General features: G+C 45.1%; 1 protein-coding gene across 1 annotated transcript in view; it reads right to left on the bottom strand.

Moving 5' to 3' along the window:
* The window catches only part of LOC146175667 (uncharacterized), a 172428-nt gene that overhangs the window by 122273 nt on the left and 24724 nt on the right, over positions 1-25431 (bottom strand). The window lies entirely within an intron of this gene.

Raw genomic sequence — 25431 nt, 5'->3', positions numbered from 1 at the left:
ACTCGCCAAAAATTGTATGCGATGCCATACACACTGCCGGCCGCCTAATAGCGCACTTAAACGAAACGCTGAATAATGTGGACATTCTAGACCTTCAGCAGAGCAAGCTGGGCACTTCCTTTAAAGGAAGAAGGAAGAGTGGGAAACAGCAAAGAAAATTCCACGGCATCCAGATGGTCCACATGTCAATGTGTGGTGAATATAATAAGGCTACACTTCTGCCATGGTCTGTGCAGCTCATTTCTTCTGGAAACGCTTGCGTTGCGCCTATGGACCTGAGCTCGATTATTGCTACTCAGATACCGACATCAATGGCCACTCGCTATGCCTTGGTCAGATTATTTTACTCAGTTGTAGTCTGGAGACAGAGACGCCTGAAACTCCTTCTCGTTAAGGTGCTTCCTCCAGAACACCAGACAATTTCTCTATTTAATGTTCCGTGCAAAACCACAGAACCTTGGCCTTTCCTGTCACCCCCCCCCCCCCCTTTTTTTTTATTTATAATACTCTTAGCTGTGGTGAGGGCCTTTAGAGGTATTTTGTACAAACAAATAAAGGAAATAAAAGCGGCCGTCCAATGGCAATGACACCAGCAGCAGCAAATGCAACCTTTCGTGCAGGTAGATACCACACCAGCTTGCAAACAAGCAAGGCTGCTGGAGCCTTTTCCATACCACCGCAAGACATTTCTCCCAGCTAGAAAACGGATCTGCGCTTGCTCCAAATTTCACACTCCGTCTTTGCCGCAGTGCGTGAAAAAGCACGATGTGTTTCCGAAAAAGCAATGCCAGCAAAGCCAAGCTGAGCTGTCGCGCCTTCTCGGGACCTAGGCTCTTCCTCTGGAATCGCATGGCCGTGGCCGACCGCAGAGAGAGCGTTCTTAGCCGCAACATCTGCTCCGCGATGAGCCCTCCTCCAGGCCGCTCAACAAACAAGCGCGGCAGACGTGCGCGAGCACCGTTTTACGCGGACGCGCTTCAGCGCGCGTCGTCGGGCATCGCACGTGGAAGGCGCCGGAATGGGCGAGAGTAGAGGACCCCTCCCCCTTGCGCGTAAACTCGGCCCCGTGCAACAGACGGGGAGAGCCGCCGCAATGGGGCGATGCTCTCTCAGAGCCGGTTGAGAGCGAGCACGTAGTTTGCTCGGGCCTCCTGTGCGACTTTGTATCGTTAAAAGCGTGCAGCATGGCAGCATGCTGGCGCGGTTACATTTAAATGAGACCGTTCGTATGCACTTGGACGTTGGCTGCTACACCGGTTAAGTTGCTTGGCCCTTGTAATCCTAGCCGTGTTTTGAAGTAAATCAAAAGGCAGAGGGCTTGTTCGCACTCGCGAGCAGTGACATATTCTTGTTGTTTATGATAATAACACAACACGGCGCTTTCTTTTCAACACTTTTTTTTTCTGATTACAGTCATCATGTTTTAGTATTGAAATTGATCACACAAAGTTTTGCGAGAGTTTACTTACTTGAAGTCACTCGTACGGGCAAAAATATCCACCCACATACTGTACTTCTTATCAATATATTTTGTTTTACTGTGATAGTAGTGGAGTGGGTATTTGAGTCAGCCACACGCACGCTATCGCACTGGCGCGATGGACTTTGTGTCGCATGTTTCGGTTCGACTCATCAACGTGCTCTTTGACACCCCCAGTCAGTTATGCAAAAGCACTTCAGAAAGCTTAACGGAGCCGTGTTACAAACAGAAATGCGCATTTTGAAGGTGGGCTCAGAAGCGAGAACCACGAGCACCTTTTACTTTTTATTATGCATGGGCTTCTACTCCGTATATCGCTTCTTCATCGCTTTTCCCTTAGTTTTCCACGTTTCCTGCCCATCCTTAATAATAAGTCTCTCCAGCAAGCCTTTCTTAAGCTGAGTCCAGTGCTCCTTGCAGGTTCCTTTCTACCTGAAATTCCCCAGTTCCCGGTTTAGCTCGGCAGCCCACCTTACTGAGCCCACCGTACTGAGCGCCACCTAGCCCCAGTCTATACTTTTGACCACAACAAATTACCTAGCTCATGTAAATATGCAGCAAGCGATGCTTCACATAACCTTCTAACGCGTCAAAAGTTGCGGGTTGGTCCTTGTGTCAAATGACGCCTCAGCGACCTGGAATCATGGTGCACTGCCAGCCTGATCAACAGCTATAACCAGAAAAGTGGTCACTGGACATAGGTTCCCCAAGACTGCACGATATTAAGCACGCCTAAGCGCACAGACATCCCGGTGCTTGCGGAACCAATCATTTACGCACGCCCCTCTTCCCGTCCACCATTCGTCATCGGCAGATGCGCTATCGCTGATGGGCCTCCGCCGTGCTTATAATTAGGCCGCGTGGGGCCGCTTCAGTCGGTTGTTGTCCTAAGCCGCGCATGCTCCGCAAAGTAGGCGCTTAGAGGCAAGAGGTTTGGCCTGGGATAAAGCATATAAAAGTTCCCGAAGGATACAAGAGTCCCGAGTTTGCAGCGGGGTTGCTTCGAAGAGTTGGTTTGCTTGCTGCAGAAATAGAAACCAGCGCGAGTAAGGTCAATGGCGGAGGAAAGAAGGAGTGGGGAGAAGCGACAAAGAGGCACTCACTCTGATATGGCGCTGTAAAATCCACTCAGCCCCGAGCAAACAAAGGAGGTGGCCCGATATGAAATACAAGGTTCCGAAAGCCGTAGCGCCTGTTTATGATCTCTGCAATTCATTTCGCTTTGCAAACAGAGATCTTTTCGTTTCGCACGACTGTCAGCATGAACGGAGACGCGAGAGCGAATCACTCAGGCGACGAGAAAAGGACGAGCCACAAAAGCACTCGGCTGCCAGTGCTTTTGTGGGAAAGCAGGCAGACGGATGTGACGTGTAAAATTCCGAGCATAGAAACGAACAATAGCTGGGGCTGGATGCTGCAGTCTTTCAGCCTTCGGCCACATCCCTCTGCTCGAGTGTGTCGCACTAATAGCACTGCTTGCTGCAAGTACGGCATCGCATGCGGGAAACGCACGGCTTTTCATTCATTACCTTTTTTATCTCGCCAAAGTTTCATGGCCAGATTTATTTTCGCGTTCGGAAATCTTTGCTTTGATAGACGACACTAAGAAGTGAACATGTATGAAGTTATAGAAAACTTAAGTATGAAGTCGCTACACTAAAAGCGATGAGAAGTTCGTCGCCACAAAACAGTCGATGAAACTATCTCAAAAGATGCCCTTTGCTCTGATTTTTGGTGCATGATTCTATTCATCAGCCGTCTAGACGAGGTCTCAGCTGAATATCTTGCCGAGGTACAGTTCCATCCCCCTCCCACCCCTCCAAACTAGAACGATTCGTTCTAGTTCAAAAGATAAGGCAGTGATCATTGACACTGAATCAGGAATTATCCGATAGGCCTTATATGGAATGCTCTGAAAGGTGTGATCAGATAGTTAGACTAACGTAGATGTCAGTGAAGCGAAAAATAAGCAGGTTAGGCAATCTTCTATCTGAGAAATGCGTTGTGTCATAAAGTGGCGCACGCATCGTACAAAGCATTTTTGAAAGGATTCCAGTTAGCAATAGGAAACCACTAGAGGCCACTGATAAGAGGATTGATTTGCCTATTATACAGCACAAATACCTGAACTATAGCCTGATATGAGTGACGCGGAAGTAAATTTGTACATAAATTAGCACGTTTACAAGAGTGAATATCATTGTGATTAAGGATTCAATAAAGTTTAGAAAACATTAAAAAAAAAACTTGGGCAGTTTGCCGAAGTGGTCATTGGAATTACTACAAAAAACAAGGAGAAGGAGAGGGGGGTGGGGGGGGGAGCGCTCCGCTGACCATAACAAAAACGATGTACAATTCGTGGGTGATTGGACACCCTGACAGAAGCAGTACGATGCAAGGCTTCGAATGCTAGTTATGATCTTATGTCCTGTAGTGGACTAGAAAAGTCCATGGACCGAATAGGTTTCATTTACTTCAATTCGATCGAATTTGATAACAAAAAATGACACGCTGACTTGTCAATCTCCAGAGGGAGCAACGCACACTATTAGCGGGACGAGAGCGAGAGATTGCAAAAACTCACCCTCGCCCCACCCTCAAACCAATCCATTACTGGATTCCAGCCAGACCCATATTTATCTGGACATGTGGATACACACCTTCCCGCCAGCAGAGTTTGGACGACAATAAGCACTCTGTAACAATGACTTTGCTCCTTTTGTGCGAAACGCGCTACTTTCGTTTCTTTCTGTAATTTGTTCGTGTAAATGATAACAAAAATACATACTTCCTATTTCAACGTGTACTGGCGCAGACTTCCAGCTTTTCATAAAACGAATCTCTTTGAGTCACCGGTGCCATGTATTCGGCCATTTTAAGCAAACCTGTCCTGTTAGTGAAGTGTCTTGTGTTTTTCCTTATTTTTTGGCGCGATCTGTTCTGAAATCGAGGACCAAATTCTGCCGCAAATACTGATATGGTAATGAGGATTTCACCAATTCAAGACAGCGCCAAGAAAACTGGTCCAGCTCTTTTCAGAACCGCATTTTCGCGATCAAAATGCGAACAAGTAACCCATACTTACCAGTTAAGTCCAGCGTTTTAGAAATCCAAGTTCTTCGGTCGTTGAAACGAATCCCGTGGCAACACACCTACTATTCCCTTTGGCTGAGGACATTGCACCGCGAACACCACAGTCCGCTCACTACTTACGCCACCACATATAGCACAGAACGATACGTTCCCAATTGCATCGGTTGGTTGTCTTAACAACACACGTGTTAACAAGGCAGGCTCTTCGGTAGTCATTCACGACTCAAGAAACCTCGCGCTATAACGAAATCTCCATCGCAAGAACAACGCATTCGCAGTGCCCGGCGACTCGTCGATAACCTTCGTTTGAGACACTTGGCGATTCACATCTGGAGGCTACAGGGTGCAAGGACACCTGCGCTGTCCCATCGTTGTCGTTGGTCCAGTTTGCTGGAACGATCACCGTCCCATGCTGTCGAGAGCCGCACTGGTTCCCTTCTCGACCGCCAGAGGTGACGCGGTCGTCACGACGTTTGCCACAATGGCTGCATTTGCTCTCTGGTCGTGGCAGTTCCTCCCAGTCCGAGAACGGCACCGACGACACGCTCACGACGTGCGGCACTGCGCCGAGTGGAGAGCTATACGCGTCGCACATCGACGACGAGGGAGGAACGGAAGAAAGCGGGCCACGAACGCCGCTCGGGGAGGGAGGAGGAGGGGCGACCCATTCAACCGCGCTACATGCGCCGCTGTAAAAGCGCCCTCCTCCTCCCCTCAAAAGCTTCGCATGGGGGCCAAGAGAGCTTCGTGCATGCGTAAGTTCTTCTGTGTGTTTCATTTTAGTTGCTGATGGAAGGAAACGCCACCATGGGACATCCCGAGTTTTCTTTCTCTACGTTTCGATGTCGTTTCTTTGTTTTTGGTACGGTGGGAGTCATGTTCAGTTGCCGGAAGTCGGGGATGCGGAATTCGTCTTGCGCAACGCCAGTTATATAAAGCGATGGTTGGTGTCCAGAGCGGTTGCAGCGATAATCCTGTTATCATTAATCTAGCCCGGATGTCTTCCGCGGAGTGAACGGCCCTACTGGTTAAACACGAGCTGCGCTAGTTTGTGATGCATTCGGTAGTTGTGTGTATAAAGTTGAACATTTAGTTACGATACATTGTCCAGATATCAGCATTCTCAAATAATACGACCCATACGCAATGTCGAGGTGTCCCGTGAACAACGTATGCATTCTCGATGAGTACACAAGAGCCAAACTTCCAGGTCATTATAAGGCTTACGTGAACGAGCCTTGTGCAATCACCATTTAATTTTTGTAAACTCTTCATGAGATTGAATATATAGGATCAGGTGCATTGTTCAGCGGCTTACCCGCTGCAAGCATTGACTACACTTCCTAAAGACGAGATATGTTGTTGAAATTCATAACCTTTTTCTCGTTACCCCAGATAATAGCTTGGTTATTTTAAATCATTTTAAGGTATTGAGAAGGTAGACTCTTCAAAGTGCAATAGTGAACTAGAATAAAATTTTCAACAAAGTAAGAACTTATGATTATTGAATTTCTTCTTCAAAAATACAATAACATGTAGTGAACACGGAAAAGCCCAAACACTTAAGTTGAAAAGCGAGCTATAAAATCTAGTCACCTCGCTATCTTGTAGTATGCTATAAAAGAGGCTGTGTATGAAGATAGATAGAACAGGCTATGTCTCTCAAATAAAGGTTTGCCGACAAATTAGAACCTAACATCAGTGACGAGCGCCCGTATAGGGACCAATCTATAGTCAGTTCGTTAGTTTCATGGCGTTATTTAGTCACAGTGACGCAGAGCTTACGAGAAAGTCTCATGAACGTTTCAGGAATGAGGGCAAGGATAGATGCAGGCCTACCACTGAAGCACTTGCTAGAGCGCGCGCGCCTCGATAGCGGTTATTTACAGGGCTTTTTGTTTGTTTGTTTGTTTGTTTTGTTTGGAGCGGACGGGGCTGAGACGTCAGGCTAATGCTATTTACTCTATATTGTGCCATGGTTGGCAGACGTTTTCCACGTTTGTGTTTTATTGTTCGGTGCCGCATCTTGCTCGCACGCCATACTGCAGAAGAGATCGTGAAGACCAGTTATTGGTGAGAACTGGGGAATTGGCGAGAAATGGACAGAATGCGCGCACCCGAGGGAGAACCCGGACGATTGCCTGTAGGGGTTGGCCGAAAAAGACTGTCGGGTCACGCATCTGAGACTGACGGAGATTTCACTTGATGCGCTCTCTCCTCTTTTTCAGAGCGCAAGACTGATTCACTTAGCTTGAAGATGGATGTCTCCTTATTCCACGATTTAATGGCTGTAAACGCTTTATGTCATTGAGTGCGTGTGATCCACTGGTCGCACCTGTCGACTACGGTGTGAATAACTTCAAAATAATCGTGCAAAAAAAAAAAAAAGAGATCTGCAACAATGAGCCAAAGTAAAGAAATGTAAAGAAATACCAGGTGTGCCTGACTGAGGAAGCATTACATCATATAAAACTCGGGATAGACAAGGAAAGGAAAACACGTTTTTGAATAGGTATGTGGCCCTATGTAAAGGTAAGAGAGTAAAAGCAGTTTTATTCTTTATCAAAATATATATGTTACTAATGATTAAAATATTGTTGGTTAGAAAATGAATATTAAGATTATAAGTTAGAATGACTAAATAAACATTTATGATTGTTAATGTAGTTACTACACCATTATTACACCATAGCGTGTACAGCTCATACGGTCAAAAAGGCGTCCCTGTCATGGTAACTCAGAATTGAAAAAAGAAAAAAATGTATTTAAAAAATATTCACATGATCTCGTATAGAATCTCGTATCGTGTGATGCAATCGTTGTCTGTGCAGCGTTTAGGATAGTATTTCGCTTCTCATTTAGGATCAATCTGCTATACTCAAGTTCGAGGCTAGTTTGAGATATTGATTTGAGTTAGCCTTATATGTACCCCCATTGTATGCCGTTAATTGTCAGTGTCTGCCGAGGTGTGAGAGAGAGAGACTGCGCTTCTATTTTAAGCCACAAATTACGAGACTGGTAATTAAGTGAGCAAAGGCGACTTGTAAGCGAAAGAGGAACGCGAAGTGGAGCTGCAGATGGGAGCCATTCATGCTATCGCCATGTCCTTAGAGGTGGAGCTTCATTTTCCCGGATAATTCTTCAATGGCATTTTAAAGGGATGACATTGGAGTCCACATTCCGAGGAAAGGCCGCCTTGTGTTACGAAAATTCCTGATGGGTTAGGAGAGGTCGCGTGGCCTTGCAAACTAACATCACCAACTTGTCGACCAATCAACACTTAGCATTCAGGTCACAAGGTCAAGTGCACTGATAGCTGAACGCTGATCGGTCAATGGAGTGTGTGGCAAGCACATGAGGTGCAAAGTATAAGCACGTTCAAAACGTCGTCATCACCAGACTGACTATACCGATTTCACTGCAAATTCCTCCGCGCCATATCCAATTCACACTTTCCTGTGCCAGCGGCATCCGCTTAATTACGAGATACTTCCTATTCTCATCCACCCGCCTAACATATTGCCGCCCGCTATCACAATTTCCTTCCCTTGGAATCCATTCTTTTGCGATAGGCGACCGTCGCTTACCTTGTTTTCCCATACGTGACTTGGCAGTGCCCATTTATTCTTATTTATTGCCACTATAATGCCAGTGACAAGCCTTTGTTTCCCGATCCAGTGTGTCGCATATATTTCGTAAGAAAATCTGAGACTTAAAACCGGCCAGAATAAAGTATTAGTCACATCTGTGCAATTCAAGCGTGCAACGTAAAGAAAGTCAATAGCAGGTGCAAAGTAAGAAATGAATGATTGAATTAATATTGAAAATTAAATTTTCTAAAGCTGCCGAAGTTTTATGGGTTACACTGGATGTAGAGCGCTACAAAATAAAGGAAGTATTAAGCCTCCACTAACGTATTCAGTCATTCTTTCTTGCAGAAAAATCCTTGACTGATATAGTCATCCGAATGACTTCGTCTGTGCAAGATTTTCAAAAAGCTACTAGACTGTATAATAAAGATAAACTTTTATTTGCGCTAAGTAATCTTTCCGGAACTATGCGGTAATATATCCCTGTTGATTAATGAGTTGTAAGCTTTTGTTTTTCACTTTTTGATATGTTGTTTTATCTCGGTGCGTTGTCCCAATTATGTTATTTATTTGCGATATTTATTTATTTATTTATTTATTTATTTATTTATTTATTTATTTATTTATTTATTTATTTATTTATTTATTTATTTATTTATTTATTTATTTATTTATTTATTTATTTATTTACTTATTTATAAAGCCAACTGCTATTACAGTAGGGGAGGTTACACAGAAAGAGAAAACATGACATATGCAAATTGCCAGCCACAGAAACGAATCAACATCGTATCAAGAAGCAATGGCAAAGGACAAAACATTTTATGGTGGCATATAATTTAATGGTGACTGTAGGATATACTAGAAAACATGTGGCACCATATAAAAACAATGAAAAAATGAAGTTAGTACTCTATGATAATGCGACTGGCACAGTAAAAAACAAATAGCTGAGTAACTCAGCAACAAATAAATGACTGACGTTCTTAGCCACCCCATACAAGCAACAAAGTACGACCTTCGTCGCACTGTCCAAGGAACGAAGCTCAATTTGTCATATAGCAGCCCGCCGCACCAGCACTAATTGCGACGCGAAGCATTACATGGCTCGCGATGGCGAGTGACTGTTGTTCCCGGCCATGGACACGTAATTGAGGTTTAGAACATCGAGGCCAGGAGTACGTATTAAGGTCATAGTGTACCGAACGCTTCGCGATGAAGCCCCAACGACGTGGTCTACAGCCAGGACAATGAACCAACGTCGCGGTGAATTGCTCACCAGGAACCTGGCGCCTCGATGTAACACCCGTGTCGATTCGGGCCTTAATCGTCAACCTGAGACGCATCTCTCGTTCCGGCTCAAGGGCGCGCAGACGCATAGTCACCGACGTTCACAGGCATGCAAACAATACAAGGCCGTTCTCACACAGAGCTCCTTGGATGGCATGCAGAGGTAACATGGCTTGATGACCCACTATAAAGTCCAGATCGCAATAGCCTTTAGTTCACCTTTCTTGCAATAGTTGTTAGGGTTATTTGATGTAGTTCTGTAAGAAATTATTTATCTATACTCGCATACCAGTGATCTTATCGAGCTAAACGTGCTTCTCGTCAGCTTTAGTGCCGTATATGTAGTTGTATCGCGGGCGAGAATATCAACAAGCTGTATAGTTTTGACTTGAAATCATCTGCTCTCGGCGCCAGCAGCCGTCAATACCAGTTCGCATCCACTACCATAATATTAAGTGGCGCTCATTAACATTCGTTCTGCAAGGTAAAATGACGGCAGGCACGAGTGACTGTACTATGAGAATTGTAGGACGTTCTGCTACGGCCGTAATTGAACTCTAATATAGCACCCTAAATAGCACATCAATGTGATGTTCATAATACGTAAGGGTGCAACATAGAGGAGATCTCTCTTACAGAGTGCCTGTATTGTTCTTATACCGATTTTTCCAACGTTTAGGCTCTTTAACATGCGACCGAACGACAAACGCACTAATTTCTTACGTTTGGCACGCTGGCCTTACGAAGAGGAAGTCATGGCTAGCGTTAGCATAAGGCTACATCTTTCACTAGCCTATAAGAGGGACGGAGAGAATATAACTTGGTGGGCGGTGTCACTTTCGGCTCTCTACAGGAGGAGGTGGTATTCTCGCTGAGCTGGGTTTCTACATGTGAGCTCTCAGGGGTGAGGCAACAAAAATAGTTCTCGCACCTCGCGTGGCAAAGGGTTCGAAACACTCTTTGTCTCACTGGCTTCTTTACCGATGCTCGCACTGCTTCCCGTTGCTCCGAGCGTGTCTTTCCACCTTGTGTCCATGGGCTCCTTATGTCAGCGCATGAAGGCTTGATGCACTTCCCTTTCCAAGAATCGTCGACCCCGAGCCAGCCTTTTGCCGCATTCGGCTGCCGTGTTCTATACAGGGACTGTCCCGCGCCCGTCAAATTTGATGCGCCTCTGTTGCGCGTCTCTTCCAGTGCTTTAAGCTCGCGGGAGGTCTCGAAGAAATGGAGCAGCGGGCTGTCTCATTTCACGCGGAATTCAAATGACGTGGAAACATCTGGTTGCTCAAGGTGAGAAATATTTCAGTGCACATGAATAAACACGCAAAAAAAAAAAAACTATCTGGGCATGTATCAGAGTTTCATGCGCATTAAGAAGAAAGACACGCGCGAAAATAATGACCGAAGTGAATTTAGGAACAAGCAGTATATGTATCCACAGATTATACATGCCCACCGCAGCCAGCTATTCTTCGAACTCAATGCTCGCCAGCCAAGTGTTACTGTTTTCGTAGTACTTATTCCACAAAACTGCCACGAAAAATGCTAAAATGCGGAAGACAGAGCGCATAAACGGGAAAATAAAGAGGCGACACACTGTTTTGCCAATGTTACAATTCACAACTAGTCAACTCCAGTCTGTTTTGAAGTATTGGACTGTTCTCAATGCACAATCACGTTCGCTTGAGGGTGTGTATATATGCTGGCTCACAAGGCGGAAAATAAATCAACCGTAATGTTTGGGTACGTTCGGATGAAGTACTGTTGGTTTGATCGCTGCCGCATACCGCGTGCCTTCGACTATGTGGTTTCGGCCAATATCTTAGTGGCGCTAGTTCATAGCTTCACCACAGGGCAAAACAGAGCGCAAAACTACTCTCTCTTTCTTCTTCATCCAACCACAGCAGCTCCATGCGAGTTTGGGTCTAGTATAGCCGCCAGCATGCAGCGCATATATCCGCTGAACCCCGTGCCAGGTTTCCGCATAAGGCAACCGTTGCCCGAGGACGGCGCAACGTTGGGCGCCTTGCTTCCGAGGATCGACGCGAAGTGTCGCCAACCCTGACACAGCGAGAGTGTGGAGCTCCTCTACAGAGATTTGCTTGCACTAAATCACATTCTTCCAAGGCTTCGAGCGCTTCTATGGAACAGCCGCTCTGTACAGATGCCAAGGCAGCGGCAGGCGTTGAGAGGCCCCACGACACACAAAAGCCGCGCTCGTCGTCTTTCCAGGCTTATTTTCACAAAGGGCAGTTATTTCCAATTCGAAGAACTCTAGTTCAACTGAAAATAGAAATTAGGAACTGGAAATTTTCTTCTAATTATCGGACAGCTTAATGGGAATCATTTGTTGACAGTCACAAAAGGCCACATCCAGAGGGAAGCGTTTCAAAAGGAGTTTTAGTTCTGAAAGACTGTAGGTTTACCTCATAGCCCTGTGCCGCCCGCAAGCATACAGCTCCTCCCTCGGACCTGGACAGGTAGAATCCCCACGCAGGGATTTGCCCCGTTTCCTCACAGGCGTATGTGCGTGAAGAACAGTTAGGGCCGCAAAAAAAAGCAACCCTAGAGCAGAACCCAAAAAAAATATGCTGATAAAAAGGACATAATGAGCCTAGAAATAGCCAGAAGACAAAGCAGCCACGCAGATGACCCGTAGTCAGACAAGACGACACACAGGAATGGCATCGTTTCAAGGACACGACGAGCAGGGTCAGCCGGAGTAGACACTGCGCTGAGCAAACAATACCCGACCTCGACCGGAGCTCAGCAATTGTCTCTTCACCATCAGGAAACGGCATTTCTCGGTTCACCGCGAACAACCATTACCATTCGCTGCCTGTGGGCATGCGCTGGAATGACACGGTCCCCTTTGCGAACTCTGGCTATTTCGCACAAGGGCTCGGTGCTTTGGATTCCGGGCTCCTGTGGGAAACGACTCCTCGGGCGTGTGTACGTTCTCGGGTCACCTGCTCGCTGTAATAGCAGTCACGATTTTGGCCATGAGTTGTCTAAGTTTCTCAGACAAAATAAAAGCGGATGTGACAATGACCGCAAACATGACATGTCATAATCATCTTCGCAGTCAGTATCACCAGAAAGTCCATGGTCGGACATAGACATAATAGACTGTCGAAAAGGTCTCCCGGTGTGATTGCTTTTACTTTCTATCGCACTATCCGCTGCCATGATATTCGAGCAAACTTTCTAGCCATGCCCCTTTTTTTATTTTTCTTATACCTCCCATCATCCTCACATGGTGGGATAAATACAAAACCAAGTTCGGGCGCGAAGATTTCATATCTAGTTGCGGAATTACGTTTACGGCGATCAGCGACCACTGTATATCGCACGTTCGGTGAAATCTGTTCGTCTTCGTCATCGCCGATGTCGATATACCTGAACATCCTGAAGATATTCTACTCGAAAGTGTTCCTTCTGTTGCTGTAGGGGTACTGGGAGTCTGTTCACAGTATAGGTTTTGGCAACAATACTACTCCCTATCCCCGTTTTGTATTTAGAGTGAATATAAGATTATACGAGAATTAGAGGCTGCATCAACGATTTAACTTATGTGAAATGTTTACTCAAAATACGTGCACAGGTTTCTCAGCATGTTTTCGATTACCACGCCTACTGTAGGTTAAGCCTTGGGCGCCCCAGTAAACGTTCTGTAAGCTGCCGACGAACGTGACACCTTGCCAACGGAGAGCTACCAGAAGGAAGGCAACTGCCAAGAATACCGGCGCTCTCAGACTGATAGTTAAAAACATAGCATTAGCTGGACGTATCCGATTCTGAGTCGTGTGCTTCAACTAAAAGTACCCCAAAGAGAATTTTAAACCTTCTACGCAGTAAGTACAAGAAAACCACACTTATTGCGGCGGTATCTATTCTGGTCGTCGCAAAAACTTGTTTTTACTTCTAGCCGACAGCAATATAGTATAGGTGTTCGTGTCATCGAACAAGAAGGAGACATGCGTAAATAAAGCCAGACGGCTTCTATCTGAATACCAGGAATCGCTCCCCGGGGCGACTGAACGAACTCAGCGACAACATTGCGTCCCCACCGACAATGCCAGCAAAGGAAGCCGACAGACGGGTGCAACAGAAAAGAAACAAATAAAGACCAGTTGGAAGAGAAGGGGCACCCCTCGCTTTTTGAAACAGATGACCCCGCCGTGACCCCTGCGTGCGTTGCGTTCATCGTTTATGCATTCCCTCCTTCCTGCTACACGGCACGGGAAAGGAGGCTGTCTAGAAGGTCGCGGTGAGGAGTCCTAGAGCTGTGCTCCGTTTAGACGCGAACAATTTTGATAGAAAGTGGAAGAGAATAAAACGAAAAGTGAAAAGGTAGATCAACGGGGTGTGTGTGGTGTGCGTGAAGGGGAGGGGGGGGAAAGGGGGGGGGGGGTCTCCTTTGAAACCAAACAGAAGAAGCCCCCTGCCGAGCACTTCCCGCCGATTGGCCTCCTCTCGCTCCGGTATCCCGTAGGGCCCCCCGGTCGACGCAAAAAAGAAAAAAAAATTGAAAATAAAAGGTCACGACTACCGTATTGACGCAAATATAGCTGTTCCTTATCCCTCCCACGCCACTCTTTTTTTTTTAATCTTACTAGTCTTTATTATTACCCTATATTAACTCTGGAACGGCAAGGTGCTACCTGCACTCCGATTAGCGTCAAACATTAAACTGGAATTCGCTGATGGCATCGCTTCAACCGCACTATAGACGTTTTCGAGCAACCATTTTTTGATACATGTGCCGACCATGCTCCATAGAAAGTGGCACATTCGCCAATTTCTTCCTTTTTAGCCGTTGTTTAAAATTCGTATATTAACTTATTCAATGTGCAAGCTGGAAGAAAAATATGGGTTCTTACAGCAGGATATTCAAATTTTGTTTTATTTCGCTTCCAAAAGCAGGATGCTTACACTCGCGTGAAAACGATACACGTACTTCTATACGAATGCACGGTCAGCCATTACTCAATGAGCGGTGTCGGTGGTGTCAGCTCAGCTGGGATGTCTATTCTGGACGCCCTCCCGGGTTATGCCAGAGGTGAGTGCGCTGAAAAGGGAGAGCTGGCGAAAGGGAATGGGGAAGGAGATCACGCTAACAGGAAGAGGAGGCAGCTTACGTCTGGGTCCCGATTCACTCGCGCCGCTTAGTGTGTGCCGTCTATCTCCGTGGTCCGGGGACAAGAGTCCACCTGAGCTAGCTACACAGACAGCCGGGAGAACGGTGCTCGCGTGAATCGAGGGAAGCGGCGATGCACCGAACGGCGAGGAGGGAAGAGATGTAGGGAGGCGCTGGGAAACTTCCGCTCGCTTCACTCTCAGATGTGGACAAAACGCAGCTCCCGGTGTGGGCCGAAGGTGCATATGGGGCGCTTCTTTCATTCTCGGCGCCCCACTGCAAGGCCAGCGGCTTGTGGTATGGGCGCCTTCCAAGAGCTTCAAAGCCGCGCAAGGTTGAGGAAGTGGCTTCAACAGAAAAACAGCAGGATATATAAGCGATTATATTAGTAAAGTGAGAGAAAGAGAGAGGGGAAAAGACCGGTAGCTAGAGGGCTGAAATCTACTGGCCGGGAGGCCGTTTTACAGCTATTCTGAGCTGTAATAGTTCTTGGTTTTTTTCCCTTCAAATGTCTCTATACTACACTGCATCGCCAACTCATATTAGGCAGTTTTAGGAAGAAATAGTAGAAGATCATGCGTAGCGAGCCAATACATCAGTTCGAGGATGAAGCTTGGATCACCAAGAACGACACACTGTTTCTGCTCATACTAGACTTGGAATGTATGTACGTAGCCTTAATAAAGTGGATAAAAGGCAAAACATATAACCGTAGGACATGGAATTGTCCTCAGTAGAAGACGTTGGTTTGGTGTCTGCGAAAAAGGTAGTAGTGGCAAAGCCGCGTTTATGCAGCAGCCAAAGTCCTTTAGAGCGGTAGCATTATGGCCTCTTTTCCGGTGAAAAGTAGTCATCTGCGGCTATGTTCATCATTTTTGCCTTGTTTGACTAAAATAAATATAGCTGCGAATATATATATATACGCCGTGAGAGGGTTATGATACCATGCCGGTGCCTCATGTTTAACTGTCACTGCCTGGCGTTGTGCATTGCATTTCGCCCTCTGCATTTGGATCGACCTATGCGCAGTTCATTCTCAACGCACCGCTATCGCATGGTCCTCTTCAGTTATGTGAAGAGGTTGCGCTAACAGCAAGGGGCCCAGTCACTGATTTCGCCGTTTTTTCCCCGAAGGCTAACCTTGAAACCAATAGCCTCCAAGCGAAAGAGAAAGGAAACGTGTTAGCGCACATACGTCGCATCTAACTAGCTTAGATAAATAAGTTGCAATTTTTTCCTTCACGCCCTGCATAGGAAGTACCAGTTGTATGGTCTAAAGATCATATAAAGTAAAGCGACGGTATTTGAAGCGTAACTAATATATGCGGCGGCTCAGAATTATGTCCACGGGCTGAAGTGTTGTCGCTCCGAATGCATCCGCTGAGGTGATGTCATCCTCTTGGGCAAGCTTGTCCATCTGAGTGTCACTGCTGCAGCGCTGTTTTCGAAACACGAACGGCATGTTTGCTCCACTACCTTGTATGAAACAAAGTCGAAAAGTCCGGCTTAAAAAGAGCAAAAGCGGGAAGACTGGAGTTGTGTGTAAAATAGCCATCGACATTATCAGCAAAATTTATTCTTTATTAGAGCTCATCTTTGTTGTATCATCTTGTATTAAAGCATCTTTGTTGATCCAGCAACGCAGCGTAATTAAAGTCCCAAGCATTCCTGGAACACCTGTGTCTTAGTTCTTTCGTAAAAACAGTGATGGTGGAGAGCAACGGAGTACCAGCTGGTACCACGTACCAGTGGTACCAGCGCGGTACCACGTCGATTTACAACTTGTACGGCAGGTAGAATACTTCGGGAGGAAATATGCATTGGTGGAGATGCAAGTTGACGTAGAAGAGATACTCAAATGTCGATGCGGAAACGTTCGCCAATTCAGAGGTCAGCCATCCTCGCGTCGCTGAATTGTGACGAGGCGATGAGGAACGCGGCGCGCTCTTCGCATCACCGAGTTTGCGATGGATAAAACAAACATCGTCGTTGATCGGGGCTCGGTTTACTTCAGGTCAAACGCACCCGCAGAGTTATCCTCGAAAACAGCGCATGCGTGACTTCAAACAGCAGAGCCCGTATTCCGAGTTTGCGTCGTTATAGTGACTGTCGCTATCTTCCCAACCTCGAGTCACCTGATTGGTGAAAACGCTGGAAAATGATGTTGCCCCCTCTTCCGGTTCCGCAGTGGCAACCCCCAGTTCCGGTGTTTCGACCAATCAGATGACTCGAGGTCACGTGAGATAGCGACACTTCGATAACGACGCAAAACTCGGAATACGGCGCCAGGTTTTGAAATGCTTGCCGTGATGTCACAGTTCACTATGACATGATGTAATCTGGGCTGCTTTTGAGGTAAACGTAACAGCCTCAGCTCCACTTGGCGATATTTTTCACAACCTTGCTGCGTGTTTCACAAAAACCAAGAACGTTTATAGTTACTGGCTGCTGCAACCGTGGATTACTGTTGTCAATCAACAGAGGAATGCACTAAAAGGGAATTTCTAAGATGCGTAATTCTGATAGAAACCATGTTGTTGTTTCTGACTAACATAGAAGCCAGCAATACATCATTACCAGTAGGAGGGGATGAGGAATTCTTTGCAGCAATAGGGTTATAACAATATTCACAGAAGAAAACAATATTTTTTTCAAATTATTTTGTATTAGCAAGACTAAGGCGTTCTCGTTATATGAAAACTTAAACTTAGGACTTCACAAAATTAGCGAACTACAGACAGATGCCAAATAGAAAAGAGAATTTCAAATAACTATTTAGGTAGTCAATTCGGTTCTATGCTCCTCCCCTTTTTAAAGTGTGCGCGTTTTTATTTTGCCAAAAGGCCTGTTCTGATCCTTCATGGAGTCTTGATGCATCCCGAACAACACACAGGAAGTTGAAGGGAGCATGCTTTGCGGCATTATGCATAATTATCTGCCAGACAACATCCGTACGGGTGCCGCAAGGAATGACAGGAAGTCCTATAGGGCTATTTTTATGACAAGCTCCAGCAAGAACTTTGTGCACCTCTCGTTTGCCAAGTTCGTTGAGTGAGCGTTATAGGCCTCTCTTGGCACGGGACGATGATCGTGTTAAAGCGTTCGCATCATAATGGTTATAGCGCTGCCTAATCCGATGGCGTCAAAAACGGCAACCGCTTGGAGTAGGCGCAAATGTAAAGAGATGAACACAGAAAGCTATTTCGATTTTGCCTCGCTCCTTGACGTACGTGGAGAACGTAGTCATCAGTCTATGGATTAAAGCGGAACAAGACGACTGCGACTTGTTTCGCCCATGGCGACGCGATCTACATCACATGAGGTCCTGATATCGCTATCGCTTCTCAATAATTAGTAAATATGCTGTGTAATTTTTGGCTGCTGTCACGTACAGGCTTGAGTACTAAGCCTCCCGTTCTGGTGGCAACTGCAAAAGCAGGGAGTGAACCTTATATACGGCGAAGTGGATTAAGCATGGAACGCCGAATATGGAACTTTTTCTCCTCCTTTCACTTCTGTGTCCTTCAAAGAATGCTCTCTGCTCCACGAATACCATTACAGCCACAAATGGAGCACGGATGTCTGGCTGCGGCCTTTTTGAATGGCTTAATTCTTGTCAAGGCTCGCCTGTCGTTATCCGTCTTCGCGACAATGCTGCCCTGTGAAGACCCCCGTCGAGTGGCAAAAAGTGACCTTCTGAGGCTCTGTCTCCGCATTTAGAAGCCGATGTTGTTGCCTCTGTGTACTACTAAGTCCTTCTTCCGCATGCCCCTGCTGTAGCAAAGGATGCGCCTGGAGCCAGAAAGCTGCTTGCACAAAGCCTTCTCTATTCGAATGTCAACCACATCGCTCCCGGGACACTCGGTAAGATTAAAGCGCCTCTCTTCTTTTGAGCGTCACAATTTGAGGACACTAATTAAGAGCCGTCGCGTGTGTTCTAAAGCGAGAAGCTGCAATGGCTAGCCGCTGCTATTTTACAGACCAATGTTGATATATAACTCCGTATAACTCGTGCTATGGTCTTTCCAGTTGTGATGTATGGATGCGAGAGTTGGACTGTGAAAAAGGCTGACCGCCGAAGAATTGACGCGTTTGAATTGTGGTGCTGGCGAAGACTCTTGAGAGTTCCTTGGACTGCCAGAAGATCAAATCAGTAGATATTGTTGACCATAAACCCTGACTGCTCAGTGGAGGGTCAAAATCTAAAGTTAAAGCTCAGCTATACTTTGGTCATCTGATGAGAAGAGAGGAGTCTCTGGAGAAAGATTCGATGTTGGGAAAGGTTGAGGGTCGCCGGAGAAGGGGTAGGCAGCGAACGCGATGGTTAGATGGCATCCTCGAGGCGCTGCAGATGAAGTTATGTGATGTTAGGAAGATAGTGAGAGACCGGAAAGCGTGGCGTGATATGGTCCATAGGGTCACGAAGAGTCGGACACGACTGAACGACTGAACTGAACTGAACTGTCGATAAGTGATGTAAACAAAAGGCGATTGGAGTGCTGTGGGCAGGCTAAGCCAACTGTGTATAAAAGTTGGGGTTACGCCATAACGAAATACAAAAAATACTGAAAGGAGTTCTCTTATTTTAAAATGCTTCTACATAGTAGCTCCTTCACGAGCTAAAGCCGAGTACATCCAAGTTCTAATATCTGAACGTTTGGTTTGGTTGATAGGGTTTAACCTCCAAGAAGGACTCAGATTATGAAGGGCGCCGTAGGGGGAGAGCTCTGGAAATTCTGGGTATTAAAACCTGCAACGGAATCGCGCAATGAACCAGAGCCTTGTTTTTCATCTCCATCGAAAAGCCCCGACGCAATCAAGATCGGAACCGCATCTCTAGGACGCGGACCAAGAAGAAGCTGCCTATAGACATGTGAATGCCACCTCACATAAACATAAATCCCGCTTTCAATTAGCCGTATAGGAATGTTCCTGTGCGGTATCGGAGTAGCATTCTTACAAAAGATCAAAGGTCCCGCGGGGAGTTTGATTTCCATTTTTATATTTCATTTGAAAAGGGAAGCCTGAGTTGGTAGTTCAATTGCCACGTCACGTGGTCTTGTGGAGTCGCACAATGTGCAGATCAATCAGTGCCAGGCTATGTTACAAACTGCCATAGCCATACACACCCCTGTAATTTTTTTGCAGACAACGCCGACAACGCTGACTCTGACAGAGCCGTATTTTCTACAGAACGCGGGCATGTAAGCTATCGCGTTAGGAATGTTTATGATAAGAATGGCATTTTCTGTAGCGAGAACTACATTGGCGACAATCTCGCCATTTTGCCGTGCCTGTCCGTGCCTGTTCGAAAAGCACGTGCCTGTCTGAAGCAGCAAAAGAAGAAGAAGAAGAAGAAGAAGAAGAAGAAGAAGAAGAAGAAGAAGAAGAAGAAGAAGAAGAAGAAGAAGAAGAAGAAGAAGAAGAAGAAGAAGAAGAAGAAGAAGAAGAAGAAGAAGAAGAAGAAGAAGAAGAAGAAGAAGAAGAAGAAGAAGAAGAAGAAGAAGAAGAAGAAGAAGAAGAAAAAGAAAAAGAAAAAGAAAAAGAGAAAGAAAAAGAAAAAGAAAAAGAAAAAGAAAAAGAAAAAGAGAAAGAAAAAGGAAAAGAAGAAGAAGAAGAAGAAGAAGAAGAAGAAGAAGAAGAAGAAGAAGAAGAAGAAGAAGAAGAAGAAGAAGAAGAAGAAGAAGAAGAAGAAGAAGAAGAAGAAGAAGAAGAAGAAGAAGAAGAAGAAGAAGAAGAAGACAGATCACTCGGTAGTCGGAGGAGGCGAACGCCCCGTAGTTCGACGTAGAGACGATGTCATACCACTAGAAGTCTTCTACGCCCGAAAGAGAATGGTCAACAACGAGAGGCAAGGGGTGCTCATACGTGAAGTGATTCCCCTGTGGCATAAATAAAGCTGAAACCATAGAGTAAACTAATATACACAAAAGTAATGTCTTTATAATGGAGCCGAACCTAAGCGTATACCCATACAGATTGCTTTTGCATAACTCCAAGTTTAACCACAAGTAAAACTACAGGTAATTTTTTTATGCGAAAAGAATTCTCACGAAGCAGTATGCCCTGAATAATTATCCTGCACTGAGACTTTGTCCCACGCTTATGTTTTTCATCGACGTAAGCTTCCACCTCTGTCACAGCCGACCCACAGGACCGCGATATGCTGCACTGGAATAACTGAGAACTGCCCGCATATGTGAGCAGCGCTAGCAGGAGCGACCACTCAAGCTGCTAAACACGGCACGGGATGTGAGGGTGACAAGAAAAGCAAAGAAAAGTAAAAAAATGATGGCACATGAACACAAATTCAAGCGCACATAAAAATGAAGGCAATTACGTGAAATGCTTATGGGAATACGACCCTTGTGAAATTAATTGTTTAATCATTTTGCGATTGCTTCTCGTTTGTCTTGTCTCACTTCTAGTAAATATTACTAACCTCTTATTCCGGTGAGCTAACTAGTGACGTAGGCATGTAACAATCGCAGGTAGACGAACTCGCAACGGTACATCATTAAATGTTGGTAAAAATAGGGGAACGAGTTGAACTGTAAATAACAATTGGATTGAGACCTTCAATAACAGCAGACCGAATAACTAAACTATGCAGCTCACGTGTTTGAAGCGTGCAACGGTTGTTAAAGCCTTGAAAAGATCATCTAGTGTGCGCCAAGCGCTCTGCTGGCGCTGCAACCCTTGGCTACGACGCATCGATCCAGCTAAAGTCGATGACGCGACCGTCGACGCTGCGCTTGTCAATGAGTCTCTCTTCGCACTAGGAAACAAATTATTTTATATTTGTAGTTAAATTATAATAATTTTTGCTGACTCACTCTCAAGGAGTCAAGAGCTTGTGCAGCGCTCACACAACTTCCCCGAGAATACCCCAGTACAAGTAGCCACGTCACTTGGGATGCGGAGGAGACCATACGGCCTCCACTACTCAGTCGAGAGCTCCGCCCCGCCGAAAGCGACCAGCCTAAACAAAGGCGCCGCTCTAGTTTTCCCCACGGGTATCGAGTTTCACCCTTCTCGAGGGCCCACTTGTTGACGTGAATTCTTCAACGGCTGCATCAGGCTGTCGTGCGTGTTCGGCAGTGATATAATACCGATATAAAAGCGAGCACGGCGAGCACTGCAACGAACTTGGGTGAACTTGTCCTTGGACAAGTTAAGACAAGTACATACCAGGAGATTCACTGAAGCACACGGGATGGGATACTAAATGTGTTCGGTGCTGTGGCTGTCTCGACGTTTTGTAAGTGGAAGAAGTGGCGTTAATATGGCGAAGCTATTAAGCAAACAGCTTGGTGACAAGAAAACGCGCTTAACACTGCTGAAGAAGAGCAGGACGAAAATAAGTACATTTTGCGTGCCAACTGAGAGTAATGGCTCGGTGATTTATTTCAGAACTTCTAGTTTCATGATATTTTTATGTTTGTGTAAACAATGTAACATTGCAGCCATGTCGTGTTAGCTGCCGTTCACGAATGAATGAATTGTAAAGGTAAAAGTAGGGCGAACTCTTTCTTGACCTATATTTCCAAATTACTAGCTAGAGTCAACATGCACTGACACAGACAAAGCCTCTGTGCCTCTGTCTGTCCGCGTTTATTCAAGCGCTTTGAAAGTGCACTTAATGCGCCAATTAGCCTAATCCGTCACCATTCTGTTTCTTGTTAACGATCTCCTCAGAGATATAAAACCACCTTTCACTTTCACCCCTGCTAATTTCTAAAAGGCCGCAATATGAAATGAACCAACGATCTGACACACACTGAAAATAAACAAACAAGATGAAATGAGCGGTTTGTAATTGATCGAGCTCATAGAATAAAGGAGACAATCTTTATCCGTCTTTCTTGCATGGACCTGATAATTTATTTCATTGCGAAAAGGTTGAGCATTTTATAAAAAATTTGGAACTGTGTCGCCTGGACCATTGTTATATTATTAACCACGGGTTAGCGACAGCGCGTAAACGTTTTCAACTTTGTACCATTAAGGCAGCCGTTTCACATGTAAACCACATGGAAAGTTTTGAAGAAGGTCAAGGTGCTCCGACCCGAACTACCTGCTTCTTGAACTCTATTTAATAATGTTGACTAAGTGGTTCCAGTTAGATCAAAAAGAAATAATCTTGATGTGGGATTATAATTTACCGTTAAACCACTTTTGAATCTTTACACAACAAAAAAACAAGTTGGTTGAAGGAGTTTTAAGCGTCAACTACCCACGAGACGTTCTGCGTTCTAACCTGTAACACCCGCAAAAGCCATTAACGCAGAAAGCATTGAGAAACATGGTCATTTAAAACGCTGCTTGGCTAGTGTTAACACTGGCTTAGATATCATGCTAACCAGGAGTCCACTAGATATTCTGAGATCGAATCCCCATTAAGATACACTGCATTTTCTCCAAGCAGCTCTAAAAAAAAACATGGCTTATCCTCTCTAATTATTGACACCATCAAGTAACAATTTTCTGGAGCAAAATTTTGGCCTTTAACATAAGCGGTGTTCCGAAAACTTGCCACTTGTTATTTGTTGTACTCTTTATATCACTGACCCAAATCTGGCCGGTAGCTGTATACATTGCTTTACCTCGACTAAATAATGTTCACAGTGTCTACCCGATTCCCACACTCTAAAAACGTGTAAAAACACACCTATCGCTTTTTCCGCCAAGGAACTCGATGCTTTAACACCAAATGTATTCGCACTGCGTAATTTCTTGTCTTTCCTCTCTTTTCTTTTTCTTTTTTGTCTTTCTTTGTGAACGTACTGGCTTGATGGCCAGCGGCTTGCGAGTAGTTAGACAGCAAAATGTTTCCAGCTTTATACGTTATAGTTACTTTCAAATGAAATGCCACTTTCTAATACAGAAAACCTCATTTAGAAAGCGCTTGCCCAGGTATTTAGTTCGTTTGCTCTATGGCATGTTATAAGTCTCTTAGGTCTTTGTGTGCTCTTGTATCTTGTGTCTTTGTGGCTCAAAATGATGGTGTTTATTTTTAGAGTTTTATTTTTATTATAGGCATGCGTCTCATTTCCCCTAATTTTAGTGTCATGTTCAGTTCCGCCGTTAGGCACTCCTAAATAAAAAAATATATAAGTAAATAAGCATCACCGAGAAGTGACACACGCAAAAATAAGAAGCGAAGTGATCTGACACTATGGTAAGAGCAACACACGTAATTTTTCAACTGAATGTTGTTAGAGGGTTGCTTTTTTGAGCAATATAGCAATCTACCAAAGCGCTCATAGCCAGTGGCTGTAACTTCGAACAGTAAAACATGTAGGCTCATTCATCCCAAAAGAAGGACACTGCGCTCGTAGTCGGTAAGCAGTGCAAATGTGGCGAAAATTATCGATAAGAAAATTTTCATTTCCTATTCTGTCAATGCTTTTTGCACCATCTCAATGTGCTCTTGCCTTAGTAATAACTCTCACAAAAAGACCACAAACTCTACTGCAGGGCAGTGACGTCTAACTATTATCTCTAGATTCCTGTTGTCGAGCTACTTACAGCCAGCTCTTCCAGCTGACTTTCCAAGATCTTCATTCCAACAGATTTTCGGTTACCCTGAATTAGTCGGTGTGTTTCCTTGCCATTACAATATATACATCTGTAACGTACATAGCAGGATGTATGTACCAAATAGATTCATTCATAGAGGTAGTCATCTAGGAAAAAAACAGTGCAGAAAAACGTGACCAAGGAAGAGACACATACGAGCGCTGGCTAGTAACTGATTGTATTTATGGCAAAGCGAATAAATACACAGACGGACAGATGCGCAGAAAAAGAAAAGAGGAAACAACAATGAAAGGAAAGGCACTATATGCTTGTCCCTCAGGTGTTGATTCGCTCTTGAATAAATAAAATCAGTTGCTAGTCACCACTCGTCCCGTTTGTATTGCTCTGCTTTTTTTTCTAATTCATTTTGAAGGTAGCGCGAAAAACGAGGACCAAGAGTAGGAGGACACAACACGAGCGCTTTGTGTTGTGTCCTCCTACTCTTGGTCCTCGTTTTTCGCGCTACCTTCAAAATGAACCAGCTTCAACTCGCCCAACTTTCAACCTTACTATTTTTTTTCTAATATGATCTGTACCCAACTTGCCCACCTACACATCTTAATGGTGATAGAAGTAATCATTGCTGCAAAGTATGAAACAAAAATTTTGAGAATGAAACAGGAGGTATGATTCCACAAATGTAATGAGATTTGCATATCGAATCAGGTTTAGGAGATACAGTTAATGTGGCCTTTGCGTCAAAGCAGTGTATAGGAGAACGGTTCGCCGAAATGCCAACCCAGCTTGAGCTACGATGTAACCAATCCAGTCTCACTTCTCAATATAGCAATAGGCAATGCTCTTTGCATTTAAGGCTCGTACAATACCCTTGAAGGAGAATTTAAACGATGTGGTGTGTAGATTCCAGCGCTAATTATTTGTTTTAAATAGTCTACTCTCTCATATGTCATTGTGCCTAGTCGTGCCCAGTGCTTAAGAAAGAAGAAACACATCGTCGTCTTAAAAGGAATGTGATATGTAGGAGCACAACAAAACAGTCACTAAAGATAAAATACACTACAGCGCAGATTTGCTGTTTCGCACTCCTGAGTCCATCATGCATGTACTAAATCTGACCAGTGCATGTCACAACAGCAAACGAACGTGCAACTAGTCGAGGAGACATTGTGCCGCTAAGAACAAAAGGCAGCAGAAGGCTTTGTTTTTTCCCTCTCGCAGTGTAGACCTTACCAGCTTGCTCGATTCTTGACACAACTGCTGCGAGGCGAGCCACGCGAACCCCGCCCTGCCTTCCG

This window comes from Amblyomma maculatum, chromosome 10 (assembly GCF_055883805.1).
Source record: "Amblyomma maculatum isolate TAMU_Amacu chromosome 10, ASM5588380v1, whole genome shotgun sequence".
Lineage (NCBI taxonomy): Eukaryota > Metazoa > Arthropoda > Arachnida > Ixodida > Ixodidae > Amblyomma > Amblyomma maculatum.
Note: the sequence above shows the minus strand (reverse complement) of the source record. Positions and strands in the feature narration are given on the sequence as shown.